Source organism: Etheostoma spectabile, chromosome 8 (genome assembly GCF_008692095.1).
Source record: "Etheostoma spectabile isolate EspeVRDwgs_2016 chromosome 8, UIUC_Espe_1.0, whole genome shotgun sequence".
NCBI classification, from domain to species: Eukaryota; Metazoa; Chordata; class Actinopteri; order Perciformes; family Percidae; genus Etheostoma; species Etheostoma spectabile.
In genome coordinates, this window is record NC_045740.1 from 25484912 (window position 1) to 25492832 (window position 7921).

The following is a 7921-nucleotide window of genomic DNA, read 5'->3' on the forward strand; positions in this document are numbered from 1 at the left end:
TTGGAATCTCCATTACGCACCTTACCTGTCTGTGCAGTGCAAAGCTCTATAGACCTAAGGCCTGTTGACTGTAAAAGTGGTCAGGCATCTAATATTTCCACAAAACATAGTGTAGTTCTGCTCATAACATGAGGCCGGATATTTCATAATTCTGTTTAATTGTTTTAAGTTTTTAACAATAAAGATCAACAACACTCAACAGTTTCAATCAATACTCAAGCACAGAACTTGTTCGTTGACGTCATCTGTCATGTAAAACAAGATTTAAGTTATTTCATACCGAGACAAGCTGTTACTTTAGTGTGATGATTAATGTTATAAACATGTTTAACAAAAGGAAATAAATCAAGTTAAGAAGACCTAAAGCATCAATTGGCCATAACAAGAGAAAACCATGATGGAAAAAACAACTTGACAACACTCAAGCTGATATACAGTAGATATACAAATGCAAATAGAAGCATTATAATGGACATTGTTGTTGACTTTTGATGTCAATGAATGCAGGCTAACCTTAGTAGCTAGCTAGTATCTAGCTAGTAGCATGACATGATTACATCACCTTGGTTTTCTAAATACAACCATTGTTTATTTTGATAAGCATTACTAGTTAATACATGCCAAACAGAAGTGTTACAATGAACAATGTTGTTGACTGTTGATGTCAATAGCGCTAGTTGGAGTTGTCGTAGCAACATTCTCGTTCATGAGCTTTTTTCTCGTGTCTCTTACACGTATAGCTAGTTTGTTTTCTTAATACAGCCATGGTATAGCTATCTAGCTATGTGGCAAACTCATGAACTCGCTGTTTCATTATATAATATATTTACTAATGGTAAACATTGTGTTTTCATTGTTTCTGATCATTTACATGCGTATCAAAATAAACAATGACTGTATTTAGACAACTAAGGAGATGCAATCATGTCGTGCTACTAGGTTAGCCTTATTGTTTGTTGGATTTGCAAGAACTTGCAAATAAAACTTGGTATCTTGCAAAACAACGTCAAGATCTTGCAAATAAATCTCGAGATCTGGGAAAACAAAGTCAAGATCTCGCAAAAATGGTTGTTCCAGTAATTTGTTTAAAATGTTGCCTCGGGTGCAACGTGTAAGTGAGTTAGCTGAGTGCACCAAAAGTGTTTTGACATGACTAGGCCAAAAGGTCAAGCCTCGTAATAGATTTATAGCATTTATTTACATAAAAAATACTCATAAAATCATAAGATGGAGTTTTTAGAAAAATAAGCTTTGTTCAATGTGTAAGACTGTTAGCTGAGTTCAACAAAAGTGTTTTAACATGAATAGGTCAAGTTGCATAATAGATTTATAGCAGTTCTTTACATAAAAGAATTATTAAAAAATCAAAGCATGTTTTTTTTGGAAAAAAAAGAAGCTTTGTGCAATGTCTAAGAGAGTTAGCTGGGTTCAACAAAAGTGATTTGACATGGATTGGTCAAAAGGGCAAGCTGCATAATAGATTTTTCGAATGTATCGAATAGCCAACGTCCAATATAAAACCAACTTTACCACGGTTGTTTTTACCAAGTGGTCATTTATAGACTCTCAATTTCAAATAGCCTTTTTGGCATGAATGTCAGGAAAACAATATTGCCATTCTCTCTCTCTGTCAGAGGACTTTACTGGCATGAAAGTTTCAATAACAATATTGCCAAAGCATCATACAATTTGTCCAAATATTTGGAAAGCCCACAATAAACGGTAATATGAACATGAACATTAACACAACATTAATACTGATTCATATATTTTTTATACACTAAACAAATACAGTATATTGTGTAGCTCTCTCTCTCTCTCTCTCTCTCTCTCTCTCTCTCTCTCTCTCTTTACCCCCCGCCCCCCAGCATTCCACACATGCGGAGAAGCAACAAGCTGCTACCGAAGCAACAGCTAGCAGGCGGAAGCTACCTCTGTTGGGGACGCGGCGTATTAACATGCAAAAGTTTAGAAACACACATTCCTTGTCCTGAATAGGCAAGAGCAACCCTTGGTAAAACCTAATACGGCTATCGAAACCATGGGTCATCGGTGGCTTCCGTAATAGCTAGTTATTAGTGGTATTACAAGGTTCAAATGTGTAAAAAGTCGCTCGGTCTCTCCTCGTCGTTGAACAAGATGGCAGCAGCAGCAGCATCGTTGCAGCATTTGATTGTGGTGCTGGTCCTTGTTGCTGGCATGTCCCTTGACGCTCTGGGTGATACGATTTATAGGTCTTACTGAAGGTATGTCAACTTCTCTGACTAAACTGGTTGCCAAATATGTTTTCAGTTTCACGTTTATGTTTGTCTATTTTATAATTCACACTGAAAACACTTTGCTATAGGTAGCGTGTTTGCTAACGGGAAACGTTAAGCTAGCCAACTTCAGTTTGTTGCCCTTGGCATACAAGCAGCAAAAGCTAAATAGTTGGAACTAACGAAGAATAGTAGTTATTTATTCAGGGGCCAATTAAGAGAAATCCCTTGTTTTAGTATGGATTTCGAGTAACTTTAACTATGTATTTTGAGAGACATTGTTAACGTTTCCTTGAAAAGATACGGAAATAGACTTGGTGTATTAGGTAACGTTATAACGTTATAAATAATTCTCAACACTTGCCTTACAGTAACATTATAAATAGATCAGTTTGGTTATCAGAGCTACATTTAAGTTAGTTATATCACCTATCCCACATAGCATACACACATTATTCAGCTGCCTGCCACTTAAAATATAAGTTTCAACAGGTGTCTAGGCTGGCTGGTGTTGCCCTTCCCCCAAACTCACATACACCACCCCTCCCATATGTCAACCGTATACTAGATTGATCAGTAACAAATTTCGTGTACAGCTGGCATTTTTTTCTCAACTGTGAAAAACACCACACACACGCGGGCGCGCACACACGCAGGAACGCACTTGTGTCATGGCTCTCCATTTCAGGCTTGGATCTTGTCGCTCTGTAGGATATCAGGCTACCTAGGTTGGCAGGGAGAGGATCGAGCAGGAGGTATCACAGCTGTGTCTATGCCAGTATCCCTCAATGACTGATGGGTATGCCACTTTGTCAAGCATAGGCAGGGTAAAATATTTGCACCCCACCAGTTATATGGCGGTGGTTCTGTTGCTTTTTTTGCCTGTGACTTTTGTCAGTTGCATCAGCAAATGATCAATTTTTGCAGCTGCGGGTGGTGAATAAAGAAAGTGTTTTTCTACCAATCAATCATTGATCTCTGCTAATGGAAAATGACATTGCTAACTTTCTGGAAAACTTTGTTGGTTGCAGGGATTTTATATGCAACCTTAAATTGATAGAAAACCTCTTTATATTTATTCACCAGCCAAGGTTTGCACTCTAAGTACTGGTAATATTGTTCTAACTTGAGTGAAGTCCATATGCTATCTCAGAGTTTCATAGTTATAGAGTTTTTCCCTGGTTAAAAGAAAGGTTTGGTCACAACAGCTGTTGTTAATCTCTGTCAACACAGCAGTATATTAGATAAAACTCACCAGCTCTACAAGTCATGAGAAAGAGGTGTGTTGTATTTTCATGCTAACGTTAAGGCACACCCCTCAGCCTGTTTGAGCCTGTGTGTGACGCCTTTAGTAGTTAGGAAGGCCACTGGCTCTCAGCAGGCCTGTCTAGTAAAACAAAATGCTGTGCTTAAGACACCCAGCTTTGTGTGTGTGTGTGTGTGTGTGTGTGTGTGTGTGTGTGTGTGTGTGTGTGTGTGTGTGTGTGTGTGTGTGTGTGTGTGTGTGTAGTTGTGCATTTGTGTGTGTGTGTGTGTGTGTGTAGTTGTGCATTTGTGCATTTGTGTGTGTGTGTAGTTGTGCATTTGTGTGTGTGGGAGTGAGTGATGTAGAGATGTAGCCTTAGAACTGGAATCACCTGAGAATGTAAGCCCAGTCAGAAATATTCAGGAAGTGTGGCTGACAGGCTTGGCCTCTGCATGTTTTCTGCCTGTTATAATGGTGTTGTGACTTGCTGCAAGGAGAGGAATGTTCCTTGAAAATACTGTTGAAACTGAAAGATAGTGTGCTAATTGTTGAAAATTTGATATACTCTCATGTGTGACACCCTACCTATGAAATACTCAATTTTTTTAAAGATTATTTTTTGGGACTTTTCACTTTATGCAATAGTGATAGTGGATAGAGAGAAAGAGAGGGCATGACAAGCAAAGTGCCGCAGGTTGGATTTGAACCCGGCCACCGCAAAGGACTCAGGCTACATGGGGCGCGCACTCTACTGGGTGAGGTAGAGGCTGCACCTGAAATACTACATTCAGTATTATAAGATGGATAATATAAACTTATTCCTATAGCCACATACATGACTGGCAAGTGTGACACTGTGTTAGCTGTTGAAAAAACACAGGGTTGATTTTTACTTTTATTTTTTAGCTCAGGTTTGGGCAACATTTATAGCACATATGGTATTAACTGCATCATACATCAGATATTTGCCAAAGCCATTTTTATTTAAATTCACGAGTCTCATACACTCACTACGATTTAGTTGCAGTGCCCTACTGCAATGCAACTGCAAATAAGAATCACTATTTTTAGCTTAGAATTGATATCAAGATTCTCTGCCATGATTTTTTTCTCACAAAGTGTAATATTTAAGGCACACATGAACCATGACAAAACAAAACAAATTGGCAGTACCAAACCTTTTTGGCACCTATAGCACATTGTGCATCACCACAAGCCCGTAAACACGGAGGCTTCAATGAAGAGAAGGCACGATTGCAACACTTGGAAGCGCTTTAAAACCTATTTTATACAGTATAACTGTATATGTTTAAAACTCACAGAAGAAAGTAGTAGCATTTACGATGCAGTCAGTTTGTAAAATTAAAGGAGAATCTAAGTCATAAAAAAAAATCTAAATTATTTTAAAATTAAATTGTGACCAGGTTAAATTGGGGTCGTGATTTTATAACAATTAATCGTGCAGGCTTATCTGAACGATATTTTATGTTTGCACACGGGTTGTTGTAGAGTCAGTGTAAACCTGGATGTCAGATATGGGTCATTTCAGTTCATATGTGTATTTGTAAATGTCACAGAGTTACAGAACACTCATCATGCTTCGTGATGTATCATTTCCCCCTGAGGTACTGCTTATTTTGCAGTTCTACTTTGTGTGAAACTGAACCTCCAGTGTAGATTGCAGGGACAGGCCAGCAATGCAACGGGCTTCCCCCATCTCCCTTTACAGTAGGCCAGTTCCCCTTTCCAGGAAGGGTGGCATGATGGCTTAGATATGTATTTACTTTAGCTGCTTTTATGATTGCTGTATTTAGGATGTAATCTTGCTGTGATGGTGCTACTTTGCACTTAACAAGTTCACTTGATAAATGGAGTTTTTTTCAGTGAATTTGAACAGTGTCTCACTTTAATATTTCCAAGTTGGTGTAGACCAGGGGTTTAACAAAACATGGGTCCATCCCCTGAAAATCTTGAGCATTAAACACTTCATTTCCTGCATTCTGGTGAATTTTTATATCTTTTCTGAATCAATATGCTGGAAATATCTTTATGTAAAGGGAAACAGATTACTAACCAAATATAAAACATAATTTAATATATTGCAGTATGCTCTCAGACTATTTATTCTCCTTTGAATTGACTTTTCTAATGAAATCTGATTCAGCACACATGTAGCTTAGGCATAATTTACTGTTGCCTTCTTGTTTGCATCTTTTGTTGAGGAAGTAACCGCCGTAAATGTGCATATGACAATTATTCACCTCAGTTATACATTATTTGGATGGGCCTCTAGTTCAAGAGCGTTTGCCCCATGTTGTCCTGCAGTGGCGCGGGGTTTGAATCTGACCTGCTGCCCTTTGCTGCGTGTCATCCCTCATGTCTCTCCCCCTTTCCAGTCTATGCACCATGACTATAATAAAGGGAAAAAAGACCCAAAAAATAATCTTTGTGATATTTTGTGAAGAATAAAGTAATAATAGGCTATTACAAGAATAAATATTTCAGAAAATAATCTACCTACACCATAGCCTGCTTTGCAATAAACGATTGCTCTGCTGATACGGTAGATCTCAGACCTTCTGACAAACACAGAGCACTGTTTGGGTCTCTGGTCTCTGAATGAGACAAAGTTTAGGGACGTGGCTGTACGCTGCTCTACGTCGGAGATGGAAATCCAAAACTACAGTAGAAATACACAGAGCTAAACGCGTCACATCTGCCGCAGCATGTCGACAGCAGAGCGCATCCATAAACCTGAAGCTGCATAGCTTTTTACAGCGAGAGTCGACACTAAGCGACGTCCAATTTTATATTTGTCAGTCAACTTTTCAAAATACATTTAGGTCTACACTCAGAACATTTGGGGCTTCAGCCCTGGCAAAATCGGCTGACGTCAATGGGAACAATTTTAAGGCAGTGATTTTGATACACAGATGTGTTTGATGTGGGGCGGCCCTGCAGAGAGAAATAAACACTAGTCTTCCTCCACCTGCAGCCTTGATCTGTATTTGTTTTTAATCAGCGTCAGTGCGGAAAACCCACACACACAAGTAGGTGGAGGTGAAAGGGATTAGGACTTTTAAAGCCTTAGTGGAGATCTGGGGGAACTCACTCTCCACAACAACCAGAAACGGGTGATCAGCATTTCTCCTGGTCTCTGTCACACTGCGGCAGAGGTTCAGCTTCACACCCCGACCAGGTGAAACTTTAACTGCGTTTTTTGCTTGGTCCTGTCTCCTCCCTTAATGCCGACTTCTGTTGACTTGGGACAAGGAAACGATGCATTTTAAAGCTAATAGCCTACATGTACACACAATTACCAATATCAATAGAGCTGCATACAGAGTTATTGAGTTATTTTTTCTTCACGTGTCTTGCCTTCCCTGTGGCCCCTGTGGCTCTTTGGCGCCCCCCAGGGGAAAACCCTTTGGTGTAGGCTCAGCATGTTTAATAATCATGTAACAAAATCCTAATCCAGGAATGTGCTGACACACCAAGCAGACAGCAAAGAACTAGTGGCAACGAAGCCCAACTCAGCTCGCATTTCCACATGGCTTGGCCTGAAAGTTGCACTTAAACACTGCAAAGACTAAAGCCAACGGAGAACTACCGCGTATGTTTTGCGCCTTCATGAGAAGAAATCTATTTGTCATGCTAAAAAGGAAACCGGATATACAAACCATTGCCATGCAAAACACCGTTTGACTAAATCAGCCAGCAGCAGTACAGATCTTGCTTCCCTCCCTGTTGGGATGACAGCGAACACCGGGAAATGGCTAACCAATTGTCCATCTTTTGGGATGTCATCCGTTTTCTCGGCAATGAAGTCTCCCTGCGATGGGGAAGCGAAGGAACCAAGCAGCCCGCTGCGAATGACTGGCTACCTAGCTAGGTTGCTAATTCTATCCGCCATGCTTTCATGACACTAGTTACAGAAAATGAGCCAAACAAAGTTGTCACTCATCTGGCAATAGCAATGTGCGATGTAACAGAGTGTGACCAGATTATGCTGAAACAGTGTGCCAAAGTCTGAACAATAACATTCTCTTAAGTGGGCTTATCTGCTGACCAACCGCTAAGGACAAATTTAGCACATAAACAGTATTTTAGCATAATGCCACATGAAGGGGGTAATATAATGTCACTGCTAATTTCCCAATGTTTTTTCATCTTTTTGTCGAATGTTTTTTCATATGCATCACCACTAACCTGGAAAAATGTTTTAAACAGTAAGTAAACACGGCGTGTCAGGTGAATACAACTAGGGCTTCACAATTTGAAGAAAAAGTCATATTGCGATTTACAACAGTGGGATTGCGATACAATGGTATCATGAGTCTACGTGGTTGCTTATCAACAAAAATGCACAAAACAGTAACATTTTGAAGTGTGTATTTCTCAACCGCAATTAGACGCA

At 39.6% G+C, this 7921-nt stretch overlaps 1 protein-coding gene and 1 long non-coding RNA gene across 3 annotated transcripts in view; one reads left to right on the forward strand and one right to left on the reverse strand.

The window, feature by feature from the left end:
- LOC116694754 (uncharacterized) overlaps nucleotides 1-7483 on the reverse strand; it is a 17887-nt gene extending 10404 nt beyond the window's left edge. The window contains exon 1 of the long non-coding RNA XR_004333264.1: nucleotides 7429-7483. This is a non-coding gene — a long non-coding RNA (uncharacterized LOC116694754). The remainder of the gene's footprint in view (nucleotides 1-7428) is intronic.
- LOC116694752 (homeodomain-interacting protein kinase 3) overlaps nucleotides 1877-7921 on the forward strand; it is a 52543-nt gene continuing 46498 nt past the window's right edge. For both annotated transcript variants that reach the window (XM_032524621.1, XM_032524622.1), the window contains exon 1: nucleotides 1877-2246. The gene's annotated coding sequence lies outside the window, so the exon portion shown is untranslated. The remainder of the gene's footprint in view (nucleotides 2247-7921) is intronic.